Source organism: Dendrobates tinctorius, unplaced genomic scaffold, assembly GCF_039654945.1.
Source record: "Dendrobates tinctorius isolate UK_male_01 unplaced genomic scaffold, ASM3965494v1 ptg000158l, whole genome shotgun sequence".
Lineage (NCBI taxonomy): Eukaryota > Metazoa > Chordata > Amphibia > Anura > Dendrobatidae > Dendrobates > Dendrobates tinctorius.
In genome coordinates this window covers 39329963-39347048 of record NW_027361825.1, presented here as the reverse complement: position 1 = coordinate 39347048, position 17086 = coordinate 39329963, and positions in this window count along the sequence as shown.

The following is a 17086-nucleotide window of genomic DNA, read 5'->3' as shown; positions in this document are numbered from 1 at the left end:
GACACGCTCGATGGCACAGCTGCCTGTGACCAATGTGACGAGAGGATAATGGAGATTTTGAATCTCTGCGCACACTTTTGGACACTGGACACTTGTGGATTGTGTGAGGCCCACTGATATCTGAGCGCTATGTGACACGCTCGATGGCACAGCTGCCTGTGACCAAAGTGACGAGAGGATAATGGAGATTTTGAATCTCTGCGCACACTTTTGGACACTGGACACTTGTGGATTGTGTGAGGCCCACTGATATCTGAGCGCTATGTGACACGCTCGATGGCACAGCTGCCTGTGACCAAAGTGACGAGAGGATAATGGAGATTTTGAATCTCTGCGCACACTTTTGGACACTGGACACTTGTGAATTGTGTGAGGCCCACTGATATCTGAGCGCTATGTGACACGCTCGATGGCACAGCTGCCTGTGACCAAAGTGACGAGAGGATAATGGAGATTTTGAATCTCTGCGCACACTTTTGGACACTGGACACTTGTGGATTGTGTGAGGCCCACTGATATCTGAGCGCTATGTGACACGCTCGATGGCACAGCTGCCTGTGACCAAAGTGACAAGAGGATAATGGAGATTTTGAATCTCTGCGCACACTTTTGGACACTGGACACTTGTGGATTGTGTGAGGCCCACTGATATCTGAGCGCTATGTGACAGGCTCGATGGCACAGCTGTGACAAAAGTGACTAGAGGATAAGGGAGATTGGATTGCTTTTAAAAAAGCAGTTTGCGGAGCAGTGGGTAAACAGCAATGCCAGCGTGTCAGGAAGCCTTAAAAGGCAGCCCAACAACCAACACCACTGATACACCACAATATAGCCTCCCCTTGCACTGCACACACAGTGACTTGTGTGTTGTGCAGGCCAAATCGCTAGCAGCAGAAGCAGTTTTTTTGTCTTCTTCCCTGCCTAACGCTCTCCCTACAGAATCCGCAGCAACCTCTCCCTATACTAAGATCGGCAGAAGTAAGATGGCGGTCGGCGTGCACGCCCTTTTATACCCCCTGTGACGCCCACCAAAGCAAGCCAATCACTTGCATGCCCTTCTGAAAGATGGTGGTGACCCGTGCCTAGGTCATCACGTTACCCACAGTGTCCGTGGATCCTGATTGGCTGAAAAAGAGCGCAAAACAAACTTTTGAAACGCGACTTTGGCGCGTAAGTCGCCGACCTCGTGGCCGACCTCATCCTAGGGTCGGGTTTCGTTTCATGAAACCCGACTTTGCCAAAAGTCGGCGACTTTTGAATTTTTTCGACCCGTTTCGCTCAACTCTATCATTGTCCATATGAAAAGCAAACATCTTGTTTTGCTGGTGCCATTTTCTCAGTGCAAGAGCGCAGAGAGGCCACTCCTGCTCCTGCTGAAAGTGAACTTGTCAGTTAGCTAGATAGGATCCTGTCCTGTGTGAAATTGATCTTCCCGCATCTAAATGGATTGTGCTAAACTGTGTTGCAGTGAGGAATCAGGAGGTTCCATTTGCTCATCAAAATCTTTAGTCCTAATATGTGGATTCATCCAGAAGGCCCTATTTGCTAATTGAAATCATTTGAGATAAAACTGTGTGGCAGTGAGGAATCAGGAGTCCGCATTTGCTCTTAAAAATCGTTACTCCTAATATAGGGGTTCAGCCAGGAGGTCCTATTTGCAAATCCAAATCATTTGGGATAAAATTGTGTTGCAGTAAGTAATCCGGAGGCTCCCTTTGCTCTAAAAAATCATTAGTCCTAATATTGGGGTTCAGCCATGAGGCCCTATTTGCAAATCTGAATTGTTTGAACTAAACCTATATTGCAGTGAGGAATTGTGAGGCCCCATTTTCTCATAAAAATCATTAGGTATTATATAGGGGTTAAGCCAGGAGGCTCTATTTGTTAATCTAAATTGTTTGTGATAAAACTGTGTTGCAATGAGGAGTCAGGATGCCCCATTTTCTCTTAATTGTTAGGCCTGATATTGGGTTTCAGCCAAGAGGCACTATTTTCTTATCCAAATCATTTGTGATAAAACTGTGTTGCAGTAAGGAATCAGGAGGCCCCATTTGTTCATCAAAATTGTTAGTATGTTAGTATGTCTGAACAACATACCTTTCTATGAAAATAAATAGTGATTGTTCATTTAGTGACAGGTAACTGACAAGTGTGGGTCTAAGGTTGTGAAACAGCAGGTTTAAAAAGGGGAAGGGTATACACAACATGAGTGGTCGTGGTGGAAGGGGGAATAGGCTTGGTGTTCGACATGTATGTGGGTTAGATTTTAATGAAAGGTCAATTGAACAACCACCATCTGTCCTATCCAAGGACCACAGACAACATCTGTTATGGACAAGCTACTCCACGTCCTTTCTGAGAGAGAGCATGTGCTCCAGTGGATGGCAAACGCTGCATCAAGTGGCCTCTCCTCTTCTTCCTCCACCTTAACATCATACACAGTACACTGTCCTCTTAAACGTTAGCACGGTGTGTAATGAGACATGTAGCTAAACCCCCTGTATTCTTTAAGAAAAAGAGGCTGAAAAGTTGTAACCTTGTTTATTGATTGTAGATGGAACAGGAAATGGTGAAACTATAAGATGCAATAACAGGAGCATTTCAGAATTTATCACTGCACAGTGCATAAAATACAGATAGTCTGCAATACACAGTAACATGAGGTAATATGCAGGCTGATGATTACCTATTTAATACAGCAAACATACTTATAAACTCAAGACTGTAACACATAGATAGTGACTTACCAACTATGCTTAGAGCAGGCTGTTTACAAGGAGCATGCAGAAAGGGAGTGGTGTGGTTTCTCCTCAGAAGTATACAGGAACAATGGCTGCTGTTCCTTCCACAATGTCATAATAAGACCACAATGCAACAGGAACGATCCCACAATGCCCTAGGAACTTACCATAGTACATTGCAAACTGAACTAGAATGTATATATTAAACTGCCAGCAGATGGTGCTGTTACCTTACAATATAAAAATATAGGAAGGATTAATATACACAGAAAATATAATGTCTGTAATAACTGAGACACAAAAAATTACTAAACTTTGGACAGTGATTATATTGCTACTAGCTGAAGAGCCCGGCGCTGCCAGAGCATAGTGACTAACTGTGGTTAGTTATAGCAAATTATAATTATCCTCCATCCCATAGTCCCGTGTCCATATACCCATCATACATATTCACCATCCCATAGTCGAGTGCCCATATAACCATCAAACATCCTCCATCCCATAGTCCCATGCCCATATACCCATCACACATCCTCATCCCATGCCCATATACCCATCATACATATTCAACACACATCCTTCATCTCATAGTCCCATGCCCATATACCCATCATACATATCCGCCATCCCATAGTCCCGTGCCCATATACCCATCATACATATCCTCCATCCCATAGTCCAGTGCCCATATACCCATCACACATCCTCCATCCCATAGTCCCGTGCCCATATACCCATCATACATATCCTCCATCCCATAGTCCAGTGCCCATATACCCATCACACATCCTCCATCCCATAGTCAACCATTATGACATCATAATGAGTGGCGGGGCTTGCAACCTATGATGACATCAGTGTCGCCATGGCAACCATTATGACATCATAATGAGGGGCGGGGCCTGATATACACACACACTTTTTCCCCATTATGTAGATAGGGGCAAAATTGTTTGGTGAATTGGAACGCGCGGGGTTAAAATTTCGCCCCACAACATAGCCTAGGACGCTCTCAGGGTCCAGACGTGTGACTGTGCCAAATTTTGTGGCTGTAGCTGCGACGGTGCGGATGCCAATCCCAGACATACATACATACATACATACATACATATGTTGCAAGCTCATTTTCTCGTTCACCATTGATGTCCGATGAACTCCCTCTGCTGGTGAAAGGAGGTGGTGAAACTGATTTGGATGGGAGAAACCTGTCACCTGAACAGGTGGATTGCGATTGGACATCCGGAATCTCTGAGTGGATATAAGGCAGCCGACGCCCTGTAGGGTTGCTGGTGATTTCTCTGCTCTGAGCTCTGGCCTCCAGTTCAGTTCCTGTCTTCTAAAGCTAAGTTTTGCTCTGTTATTGTTCCATGAGATTTTGTCTGATTTGCTTAGTTTTGTGTTCTGCCAGCCCCGGTTGGGGCTCTGCTGAATTTCCATTTTTGTCCCTGATCGGTTAAATCTCTTTTGCTCTGTCTTCAGAATATATCGGAGTGCTGATATAGGGATTTTGAAGTCCAGTGACTTAAGGGTCGTTTTTCCTATCAGACGTGTTGGGACATTTTTGGTAGGGTTTTTGCGGATTGCAGCCAGCATCTTTTCTGTCCTTTCCTATCTAGTTAGTTGGGCCTCATCGTTTTCTCTGCCTGTCTGTCTGTGTTTGTATTTTCATCTGTTTTCACTGACAATACATGTTGGGGGCTGTCTATTGCTTTGGGGTCTGCTCTGGGGCAGTTTAGATTTCCCCTTTCTTTCTTTAGGCTTATTTAGTTCTCCGGCATCTAGGACCACCGTAGGAATGCTCCATGGCTACTGTTAGTTGTTGTGAATAGGATCAGGGGTCTGCAATCCACTAGCTACCAACCTCTCCGGTTTTCTGGACTTAGCTTGCATTTTTGTTTTTTCCTCCTCCGGTGACTCATTCATAACATACATGCATACACACACTTGTGCTTTATATATTAGATGACAGAGCACACAATACAATCCCCAGAGGGAGCACCCCAATCACCCTTGTTTCCGCCCACATGAAAAATTTCCAAATGACCAACTGACTGTGGGGAACCTCAAATGAGCCACTCTGCAGAGCTGTTCACATATTTTATTCCATGAACATCAGAGGTGTGCTCCAAAGATTCACAAAGATTCACAGAATCCAGAGGAGGAAAGCATCTGCAATGATGCCCAAAATTTTTTCGTATTGATACGGGGCCGAACAAAGTAGGGTCTGAGCAGATGCTAACCACTGGAGGGGATTCTGATGAGACCGTGATACCAGAAGCACACACAGACTGTACTGTGGTGTCAGGGCAGGAAGAGGAGAAGAGTGACTCTCAGGGAGTGGAGAGGGAGAAAAGAGAGAATGATGCTGAGGTTGTACAAGCCACTTAGTGTGAACCCAGAGGTGTGCAGCTGAGTAACTCTTTCAGAGTAGGTTGAGAAGGAGGAGGAAGATGATAAGGAGGTTATATTGCGGTTTCCTGCACAGACACTGAGCGATATAACCATGACAAACACTGCATCCTCAACCACAACTCTAGCTGTGGCCAGCAGCGGTTGCGAGTCTGCAGTTCGCATGGGCAGCAAGGGTTGCGTAGCCTGGGTCTTTTTTGAGATCGCAAATGATGACCCAACTCACGATATCTGCCAAATTTACCAAAAAAACTCAGAGGCAAAGCTGCAATAGTTAGAATGAAAACTACATGCATGAACCGCCACATGCACGATCAACATGCCTTAGTCTGGGAATCTCACTCTGCTAAAATGCGGACCAGCGGGCCTCGTCATCCATAGGCCATCTCATCAACCATATTTGCTGCTTCTTCCTCCTCTGTCACCACAAGTGTTCTCACACAAATGTCCAGAGGCAGAAACTCCACTTGAGTGAGAGCCATCAGCTCTTACAGAAGTGCACATGCCTGCAATTTTTGTGTAACCTAGCACAACCCATCTTTCACAATTCACCATAACATCTCTGCCTGCACCTCTCTCTCAGTTCAGCAGTTTGCCCTGTTCACCCTACTCCACCCTCTCTCAGCACAGCAGTTGGCCTTTGGTTCCACAGTTGTGGTCACATAAAAGAATGTTTCCTTCTACACATGCCAAAGTTAAGAGCTTGAACTCCACTATCTCCAATTTCTTTGCTACGGAATAGCTGCCTTTCCGCCTAGTGGATACTAGCAGTTGCCCATTACTTCTCTAGGAAAGCTGTACTTGCACTACAACAGCATGTCAAAGACAACATCACCCATTCCCTGAAAAAATCTATGTCTGCCAGGTTGCATTTCACCACTGACACCTGAACGAGCAAACATGGGCAAGGGCATTGCATTTCACTGACTGGGCACTGGGTGACTCTGATGGCTGTGGGGGGAGGTGGTCAAAAGACTGCTCCACAAGTCTTGAAATCTCCAAGGCTTGGGGAACAAACCTCTGTATCTAACAGTTAATCCACTACATCTGGCTCTTCCACCTTCTCTAGGGCCTCCACCTGTTTCCTCATCCTCTCCCTTAATGAGACAGACGTTCCAGCAATGCAGAGAGAGTCCTCACCTATGTACTGTGCAGCGAGGGCTCACTGCAATCATGCAGTATTTAAATTAATATCCCTTGGAGATCACTGTCACACAGTTCACAAGTTGTGGACAGCTATCTAGGACGAGTTAGAGCCATGGCTGTCTCCACTGAACCTGAAGGTAGGGAAAGCAACGTGCGATAATGGTGAAAATCTGGTGGCGGCCCTACATCAGGGCAACCTCACACACGAGCCTTGCATGTCTCACATCCTCAACCTAATGGTTCAGCACTTTTTCCTCCACTAATCCGGCCTGGAAGCGCTGCTGCAGAATGCACAGTGTCACGCCGATGCGCCGCCTGTCAGGTCGGTATCAGAGCCACCTGTCAGGTCGGGGCCAGCATCACCTGTCATGCTGGGTCCCGCTCTGCCTGCTCCCTGGGTCTCCCCCCCGGCTCCCCGCGCACTGCTCCAGCTGCCGCGCGGCACCCCCGGTCTCCCGTCCTGCAGCTCTGCATAAGGCTTCCTCCTCCTCCTCCTCTGCTCCTGTCCTGGGCATGCACCTTAGGCCACGGGCGCGCGCTTTTCCCCTCACTTAACCCCTTTTACACCAGCCCTGTGGAGCGATTACCATTCAAGCTCCAGCACAGGGTATATCAGGCAGCTTCTCCCTCTTGGAGGCGCCTGATAATCGTATGCCTACGGTACTCTGGCCCCATCCGGTCACTCCTGACTCCGGTCGCTCCTGACCCTCTGCTTTGTTTGACTCATCCGCACCTGAGCTGCCCCTCTTGGTATCAGCTGTCGCAATATTCGACTCCTTCGGACCTGCTCCTAACGGTCCCTGCATAGGGGTCGGCACCACCTGGCCAGCTCGCCCCAGGGATCCAGAGGGTCCACTCTTGCTACTCCTTACAGTATAATCAGGCTATGGACCCTGCTGGTGCCTTGGCAGCCACCCATAAAGAACTACTCTTTTTCGGGAGAACCAAACCCAGATTATGGCTTTTATGAAGTCTATGGACACTCGGTTATCCACCACTCAAACCTCCAATCCAGGGAGTGCCCCTCTGCTGGCGGGACTCCAGCAGGAGCTCGCGCAGCAGTGTGATACCCAGTCCCATATTCTAAATTACATGGCGTCTGTTGACTGTTTGCAGTCCCTGCAGTCGTCCGCAGCGGCCTTTGCCCCACCCCATGACCCTGCACCTCACCCACTGCCACGTTTGGGGAAGCCTCCTAGGTATAGCGGGGATCCCAAATTGTGCCGGGGGTTTCTTAAGGCCTGTTTCACACTTCAGTTTTTTGTGTCAGTCAAAATCCGCCAAAAAGGCGGAAAGCGGATCCGTTCTTAACTGATGTGAACGGATGCCACCGGATCCGTTTTTGTGACGGATCCGCCGAATGAAGAATTTTAAAGGAACCGCTGCCCGGGAAGGGGGGAGAGAGAGAGAGAGAGAGAATTTTTTTTCATCTGCCAGAAAGGATTTCAGGGTTAAATTCCCGCCTGACTTCCTTTCTCTGGGCATGTGCACTGTAAAATGCAGATCCTTCAGCAAAACAAACATTGCAGGGTCCGTCCAGGCATGTCGGCGGACGAAAAAAATTTGGCGGATCCGCAAAAAAACAGATCCAACGGATGGCCATCCATCAAGATCCACCGGTAATGCAACTCAATGGGGAAAAAAAACAGATCCACCAAAAAAAAAGGCGGATCCGTTTTTTTTCGAAAACCGGCGGAATTTGACTGATGGTCAAAAACGGAAGTGTGAAACAGGCCTAACCAGTGCCGCCTACATTTCGAGCTGCTGCCCCAGCAATACCCATCTGACAGGGCTAAGGTGGCATTTATCGTGTCCCATCTCGATGGGGAGGCCTTGGCATGGGTGAACCCCCTGTGGGAGCTGGATGATCCGGTGGTATCCAGCCTACAAGACTTCCTGGATACTTTCCACCGGGTCTTTGACGAGCCCGGGCATCTGGCCTCCACCACGGAGTCCCTTTTCAATCTCCGACAGGGAACTCTTACCGTGGGACAGTACGCTATTCGCTTCCAGACCCTGGCCTCAGAGCTGGGGTGGAATAATGAGGCGTTAGTAGGGGCCTTTTGGAGGGGACTTTCGGGGAAAATCAAGGACGAGCTTGCTGGTCGGGACACCCCCACCTCTTTAGAGGATCTTATATCCCTGGCTACTCGTATTGACTTGCGGTTCCAGGAACGCTCCCGCGAGACAGTCAGGAAGAGAGGCCCGTCTAGGTTCAACCCAGCCCCCAGCCCTTGTTCGTCCAAGCCTACCAGTAGTTCTGCCCCGGAGCCCATGCAGGTGGATCGCGTTAAGCTATCGGAGCTACTGTGCAGGGAAAGATTAGAGCAAGGATTATGCCTCTATTGTGGTGGAGCCAACCACTTTCTGCATTTCTGTCCGGAGAGGCCGGGAAACTCCACCGCCTAGGCCAGGTAAGAGAGGCCACCCTAGGGAACTCTGATCCCTCTCTACCCCTTACTATCGCAGCTTTAATTTTCCTAGGTTGGGAGCGTAGGTCTGTGGAGGCGTATGTGGACTCGGGTGCGGCAGGCAACTTCATTCGGATGGAAGAGGTGGACAAGTTTCAGATTCCTATCGTCACCCTTGAAGAGCCGCGTGTGATCACCTCGGTGGATGGAAAGCTGTTACCTGTCCCCGTCACCACAGTCACTCTGGAGCTGGAAATGCAGATCGGAGCTCTACACCGGGAGAGAATTGCTTTTTATGTTTTGCCTAATTTGTCTCATGCTCTGCTCCTTGGCCTGCCCTGGTTCAGGTCGCATGAGCCAGTCCTTGCTTGGCGCTCCAGGGAAGTTCTTCGCTGAGGGTCACTCTTGCCAAGAACGTTGTCTGTTGCCTGTTACCCGTACCAGTCTGCACCAAGTGCCCGCAGATCTTCCGGGGCTTCCCGTGGCCTACCATTCGTTTGCGGATGTCTTCAACAAGAAAGAAGCTGAGACCCTTCCTCCGCATCGGGCCTATGATTGCCCAATCGAGCTAGTTCCTGGAGCTACTCCTCCCAGGGGAAGAATATACCCATTGTCGCCTGCAGAAACCTCAGCCATGATGGAGTACATCCAGGAGAACTTGCCCAGGGGCTTTATCCGGATGTCGTCTTCTCCAGCAGGGGCCGGGTTTTTCTTTGTTTGTATGAAGGATGGATACCTTCGACCTTGCATTGACTACTGAGGCTTAAATAACATCATGGTCAAGAATAGGTATCCTCTACCACTTATCCCTGAACTGTTTGACCGCCTGCGTGGTGCCCGGATCTTTACCGAACTGGATCTACAGGGGGTCTACAATTTGGTCCGAATACATGCCAGAGATGAGTGGAAGACCTCCTTCAACACGCGGGATGGCCATTCTGAATATTTGGTCATGCCCTTTGGACTTTGTAACGCCCCAGCGGTCTTCCAAGAATTTGTTAACGACGTCTTCCGAGATCTTCTGTACTCGTGCCTCGTGCTGTATTTAGATGACATCCTCATCTTTTCACCAGACCTGTCCTCTCACAGGAGGAGTGTTCGTCTGGTCTTGCAACGCGTGCGGGAGAATCAACTTTATGCCAAGATAGAGATATGCCTGTTTGAGCAGACCTCCCTACCCTTCTTGGGGTATATCATCACGGACTCGGGGTTGCGAATGGACCCAGAGAAATTGTCCGCGGTGCTCAAATGGCCGTGACCTGCCGGAGTGAAAGCCATTCAGTGGTTCTTGGGCTTCGCAAATTACTAAAGGCTATTCGTCCCGCACTTCTCTGCTTTAGCCAAACCTATTGTTGCCCTTACCCGGAAGGGAGCAAGACCGAACATCTGGCCCTCGGAAGCTGAAGACGCATTCCTCGCCCTGAAGCGGGTCTTTGCCATGGCTCCGGTTTTGCATCGGCCAGAGGTCAGCAAGTCCTTCGTCTTGTAAGTAGATGCATATTCTACTGGGGTTGGGGCTATTCTTTCCCAAAAGATGTCTACTGGGTGCTTGGCTCCGTGCGGGTTCTTCTCCAAGTCATTTTCACCCGCAGAATGTAACTACACGATTGGGGATCGAGAGTTGCTGGCCATAAAGATGGTGCTGGAGGAGTGGCGTTATCTCCTGGAAGGGGTAGTCCATCCCTTCACCATATTTACTGACCACAAAAACTTGGCCTACCTCCAGTCGGCTAAAAGACTCAACTCCAGACAAGCCAGGTGGTCATTGTTTTTCTCTCGCTTCGACTTCAAGCTCCACTTCCGACCTGGTGACAAAAATACCAAAGCAGATGCTCTCTCCTGGTCCCTGCAGTCACCCGAAGTGGAGGAGGCTCCGTCACATGTTATGGATCCTGCCCGGTTTATCACGGTAGCTCCTGTGAGTCTTCATTCCGTGTTGCCTGGCAATACCTTCGTCCTGCAAGGCAAAAGGGTAGAAGTACTATGCTGGGGCCACTCCTCCAAGATCGCTGGACATGTGGGCATCAAGAAGACCCTTGCACTGGTTTCCCGTTATTACTGGTGGCCTTCTCTCCGCCAAGATGTGTTAGACTTTGTGGCCTCCTGCTCAATTTGCGCCAGGAGCAAGGTACCTAGAAGCTTGTCCTCTGGCCTCCATCAGCCGTTGCCTGTTCCCGAAGCTCCTTGGCAACACATCACCATGGATTTTGTTACCGACTTACCCCGCTCTTCTGGATGTACGACTGTTCTGGTAGTAGTCGATCGGTTTTCCAAAATGGCCCATTTTGTCCCATTACCCGGCTTGCCCACGGCCTCCGAATTGGCTAAAATCTTCATTCATCAGATTTTCAGATTACACGGGCTTCTTCAGTGAATCGTGTCTGACCGCGGGGTACAGTTTACCTCCCGCTTCTGGAGTTCAATCTGTAAACTCTTGGGCATATCTCTGGATTTCTCTTCCGCTTATCCACAGACCAACGGGCAAGTCGAACGGGTCAACCAAGTCTTGACCTCCTACCTGCGGAACTTCTCTTACGCCCATCATGACAATTGGGTCGATCTTCTTCCATGGGCAGAGTTCGCCCATAACAATCATTCCAATGAATCCACCACCAAGTCTCCGTTTTTTTTTGTGGTCTCTGGTCAGAACCCAGGTGTACCTCTTCCAGTATCTTCATCCTCTGGCATACCCACTGCCGATGCCCTCTCCCAAGAGTTTTCCCAGGTCTGGAGGAAGACCAAAGAGGATCTTATACAAGCCGTGGCCCGGATGAAAAAACATGCTGACAAGAGGCGGAGGGATCTCCCATCACACCATCCAGGAGACAAAGTCTGGCTGTCGACCAAGCACATCCGTTTGAAAATCCCTTCTTATAAGTTGGACCCCCGGTACATCGGTCCCTTCGAGATTCTTGGACGCATCAACAATACGGTCTATAGATTGAGGCTGCCTGCTTCACTCCAGGTTCATAACGCATTCCATGTCTCACTCCTGAAACTGGTCATCATCAATCAGTTCTGCCCTGCGCCTCCTGTTGTTCCTCAGCCAGTAGGGGCCGATGACGTCTTTGAAGTGAGAGATATTTTGGCCTTGAGAAAGGTTAGGGGAAAGACCTTTTTCCTCATCGATTGGAGAGTGTTCGGTCCCGAGGAGACGTCTTGGGAACCGCGAGAGAATGTGGATGCTCCGCGCATCATGGACCAATTCTTGGCCAATTTCAGAAGGAGGAGACGTAAAGGAGGGGTACTGTCTCGCCGGCGCCGCCTGTCAGGTCGGTATCAGCGCCACCTGTCAGGTCAGTATCAGCGCCGCCTGTCATGCCGGGTCCCGCTCTGCCTGCTCCTGCTCCCTGGGTCTTCCCCCCCCGGCTCCCCGCTCACCGCTCCAGCCGCCGCGCGGCACCTCCGGTCTCCCGTCCTGCAGATTTGCATAAGTCTTCCTCCTCCTTCTCTGCTCCTGTCCTGGGCATGCACCTTAGGCCACGGGCGCGCGCTCTTTCCCTCACTTAACCCCTTCTGCACCAGCCCTGTGGAGCGATTACTAATCAAGCTCCAGCACAGGGTATATCAGGCGGCTCCTCCCTCTAGGCCTGATTATCGTGTGCTTTCCGTACAGTACTCTGGCCCCGTCCGGTCACTCCTGACTCCAGTCGCTCCTGACCCTCTGCCTTGCTTGTCTCATCCGCACCTGAGCTGCCCCTCTTGGTATCAGCTTTCGCGGTATTCAACTCCTTCGGGCCTGCTCCTAATGGTCCCTGTATAGGGATCGGCACCACCTGGCCAGCTCGCCCCAGGGATCCCAGTACAGTGACCCAGAGGATCAACTCTTGCTACTTGCTTCCAATAAAAATGGAAAAAGCATATATAGAATGGGAGGAATAGGGCTAAGTGACAGCACATGTGAAAAAGACTTGGGTATACTAATAGATCACAGACTGAATATGAGTCAACAGTGTGATGCAGCAGCAAAAAAGGCAAATGCAATTATAGGATGTATTAACAGAAGCATACAGTCTAGATCACGTGAAGTCATTATTTCCCTCTACTCTTCTTTTGTCAGACCTCATCTGGAATATTGTGTCCAGTTTTGGGCACCACATTTTAAAAAAGACATCAACAAACTGGAGCAAGTTCAGAAAAGAGTGACCAGAATGGTGACCGGTCTGCAAACCCTGTCTTATGAGGAAAGGTTGCAGGATTTGGGAATGTTTAGTTTGCAAAAGAGAAGACTGAGAGGAGACTTAATAGCTGTCTACAAATATCTAAAGGGCTGTCACATTGTAGAAGGATCAACTTTATTCTCATTTGCACAAGGAAAGACTAGAAGCAATGGGATGAAACTGAATGGGAGGAGACACAGATTAGATATTAGAAAAAACTTTTTGACAGTTAGAGTGATCAATGAGTGGAACAGGCTGCCACGAGAAGTGGTGAGTTCTCCTTCAATGGAAGTCTTCAAACAGAGGCTGGACAGACATCTGACTGGGATGATTTAGCGAATCCTGCTTTGAGCAGGGGGTTGGACCAGATGGCCCAGGAGGTCCCTTCCAACTCTACGATTCTATGATTCTATGATTCTACTCCTTACCCACATGCGGTGTGCTCACTTCCGACGATCACATCTCACAGGTCTTTTAGCCTACCAGTTAATCATTTGATGTGCAATGTTCTGACACGTCACATATTGCAGCGACTGTGGCAGCAGCGACGGCTCTGGTGCAATATGTCCTTTTGCATAGCCTGAGCTAATGAAGTACGCATCCGGTTATCCCCTGAAAGTGTAGACCGCCTAACTTTCATCAAAATTAATAAGTCATGGATCTCCAATGACTTTTGCACCCGAGTAGCAAACCGGTAGCAACAAAATCCAGTTGCATGCTAATGCAGGGAGTGATGTGCCTCCCTGTAATGAGCTTCACCAACTCCAAAATACATGAGGAACCAAAGAAATAAGGAGCGAGAGGTGATAAGAAGTTATGAAAATGGTATAAATTTTTATTCAACAAATTCACTAAAAACATCACACACACGGAACAGGTAACAAAAAGAGTGCACCAAGATTCATGCCAAAACACCCCTACAAAGATGCCACTGCTATATTTGTGGAGGAATCATGGTCAAGTAGCTGGGAGCTTACCAGACTAGTGGGGGCATCAAAGAGGTGATCCTGGGGCAGATTACTAGTCTGGTAAGCCCCCAGCTACTTAGCTAAAATGACTTTCTTGTCTTAAAAAAGCACTTGCCATGTCATCTGGTCACTTGACCATGATTCCTCCACATATATAGCGGTGGTATCTTTGAAGGCGTGTTTCCCGTCCTATTGGCATGAATCTTGGTGCACTCTTTTTGCTACCTGTTCTGTGTGTGATGTTTTTAGTAAATTTGTTGAGTAAAAATTGATATCATTTTTATAACTTCTTATCACCTCTCGCTCCTTTTTTCTCTGGTTCCTCCAGTAGCAAACTGGGTAGACTGGGCAGACTAGGCAAAGGTGTAGTTTTTAGTGTCATTCATTGAGCTCGCATTTGTAAGGCAGCCAGGGTGGTAGTCATGGCAAATGGCTGTTCTGTTCCCACACCCTGGCGCCTCATAGATGAAACAACAAGTTCTTTCAGCTCCGCATGCAGTACTGTACTCACTTCAGCTGTTGGACTTTTCGTGATCCCTATTTCAGCCTCTGATGCATAAGTCCTATAAATCAATCTGTACTCCATGTTATTGTTCAACAGCGTAACTTTACTTAATATTAAAACAGTCTTTACTTTGGCAGCACACATCACATACAGAGTCATCTTCCTTTCTTTCTCTGTCATCAGGACAGGCCCTGTTCTTACTAGCAGCTTCCTCTGCCCGGCAATCTCAGCCATATCTTTTGCACAGTCTGTGTTCCTCCTGTTCTTTCCCGTCACCAGCTCCTTATCAGCCCCTTGTCTGACTCCAGTGAAAAGAGGTACCAGGAACACTTCCACTGCAGCTCTCGCCCCGGTCATAGACCCCAGATCCTTATTGGGGGTGGTCCTATCGAGCTGGTGCCCGTCTGCACTATTCACTGCCTAGGGCCCCTTAATGCTACATCAGCTTTATCCCCACAGCTATAATCCTGTGCTCTATCTCTGCTCACATGTCCTGCCCGTGGGCAGGCTGCTCGGGTGTCTGACCCCAACCAGGAAGCAACCCAACTACAAGTCCATGCTCTGTGTTGCCCCTCCCATCTAGTTAACCCCTGTGCTGTCTGTCTCCTATTATATTGTATTCTATTCTATTCTCTATCTCTAATGTGCCCCCTCTATTCTACCCCACTATTGTCCTATATTACCTAAGATCCTATTCTAGCCCTAATCCTATAACAGTAGATAACATCACAATATGTAAACATTACATATTACATCAATAACATTAGAAGACCACATTTATATTAATAAGCCATGAGGTGCAGCAGATGACTGTGTGAACAGTGTCCGATGGAGGGGAGGCAGGTGAGGTTCCCCGTTACCTACTTACACATTATTGCAGTCTGTAACACCTTAGCCCTGACTTCTGTGCTTGCTGTTGCTACTGCTGCTGATGTTACCAACTGTTTTTTGAAATGTGGAGACTCCAAGTTGGGTCTCCTTCATGTGTGTTGCCTGTAGCAGTAGGGCTAATGGACAGACAGGCCTGCACTTTCACTCAGCTACCTGTGTTACTATCCTTACATTTTTCTACCAATAGTACTCTATGAAACTGATGTTTGTGCCATCTGAGTGTGGCTGGGAAAATAAGCTGTTGCATGAGATATCAGGGCTCCCAGCAAAAAAGGATTACACCACTCCCTTAAACACCAGGTTTTCATTGAATCTTCAAATCAAGCTGTAAATGATACCTCATGCATGGCTTATGGCTGATTTGTGTTGTGCCATTAGTAAATTTCTACTGTTGGTCAATTGATGCCGCGTTTCATGTTGGCTGCTCCAAATTTTAGCTGTTTGGGAAGCTTTTTGTCACCCCTTAACGTATTGTGTATATGTTTGCTTTAGCCTCCCATTGAATGTATTGGGTTTTGGGTACATTCCTCAAACTATTCCACAAACATCGGGACGTTTGGAGAACCAAACCTTGGAAGGTTCACTCATCTCTATTCTTGTCTGCTGCCAGGACACAACAGCTCCATCAAAATGATAGTGGCTGTGGCCAGGTATTACATATCCAGATTCATTTTGATATTCATTCATATTCATTCAAATTCATTTGAATAGGGGGGAGGATCTGCAGAACTGACCACTTGACCATAATATACATGAAGGAGCATCTGTGTTCCAGCAGCATCTGAGAACTTCTTGCCGGCTGGTCGGCAGTGGTGCCGGGTGGCACACACCCCACTAATCATAGTGTCATGATTCCTTGGCTCAGTGAGTGTTTGTTTTGCTGTCTTGTGGAAACTGGGTCATACTGATTTGGTAGTGCTTTGATTGACAGCTCGGCTGTCCAATCTAGGACTGGGAGTTGTGGGACTTTCTCCAGGTGTCCTGTATTCTTTAAATTGCCAAAGCTATTTAGCTGATCTGTTTTCCTCTGATCCCTACCATATGTAGTTTGCGCTTCCTGGTGAGTATTTGTCTGATTCTGTTGGTCTGAGTTCTGATCTTCTGCTCCTTGACCCTTGGACCGTGTTCTCACTATTCCTTTGTCTTGTCCTTTTGCTTTGATTCAGAATCTCCTGGTTTTTTAACCTCGGACTATGACCTGATTTATGCCTTTGTCTTTTTCCTTGGTTTTCTATGTGCTCTCTTTGTACCAACCCAGGAACATCTGACTTTTCTGCCTCATGGTTGTCCGTGATTAGTGACTAGCGTCATATTACATTTGGTCATATACTTTTTTCATTTCAAAAGAACTCAGCTCGTGAAATCTGACTAGGTAACGAATCTGACCCAGATGATTCAGGATCTGGCAAGCGATCACCAGAGTATAGAATCATCATAGTCCCAGCTGCAGCATGAATTTAGTACTCTGGGTGCTTCGCAAAGCTCTCCACTATCGACAGTAGTTATGTCTTCTGGACCTGCTGACATGAAGTTGACCACCCCTGAACCAGTTGTGGCTCTTGCTGACAGATTTTTGGGGGCGAGTGATCAGTTTAGGGTATTCAGGGAGAACAGGTCACCGAGGAGGATGTCAGGAATAGGCTAGGCCACCAGGAAACCAGAAAGGTTGGTAACTTAGCGGCTTGCAGACCACTAATCCTCACAACACAACTAGCAGTAGCCATGGGGCGTACCTACGATGCCCTAGACGCCTCAGCACAGCCAGAGAACTAATTAAGCCTAAAGCAAGAAAGGTGAAATCTAAACTGCCCCAGAGTAGAACCCCAAAGAAATAGCCCCCAAACATATATTGTCA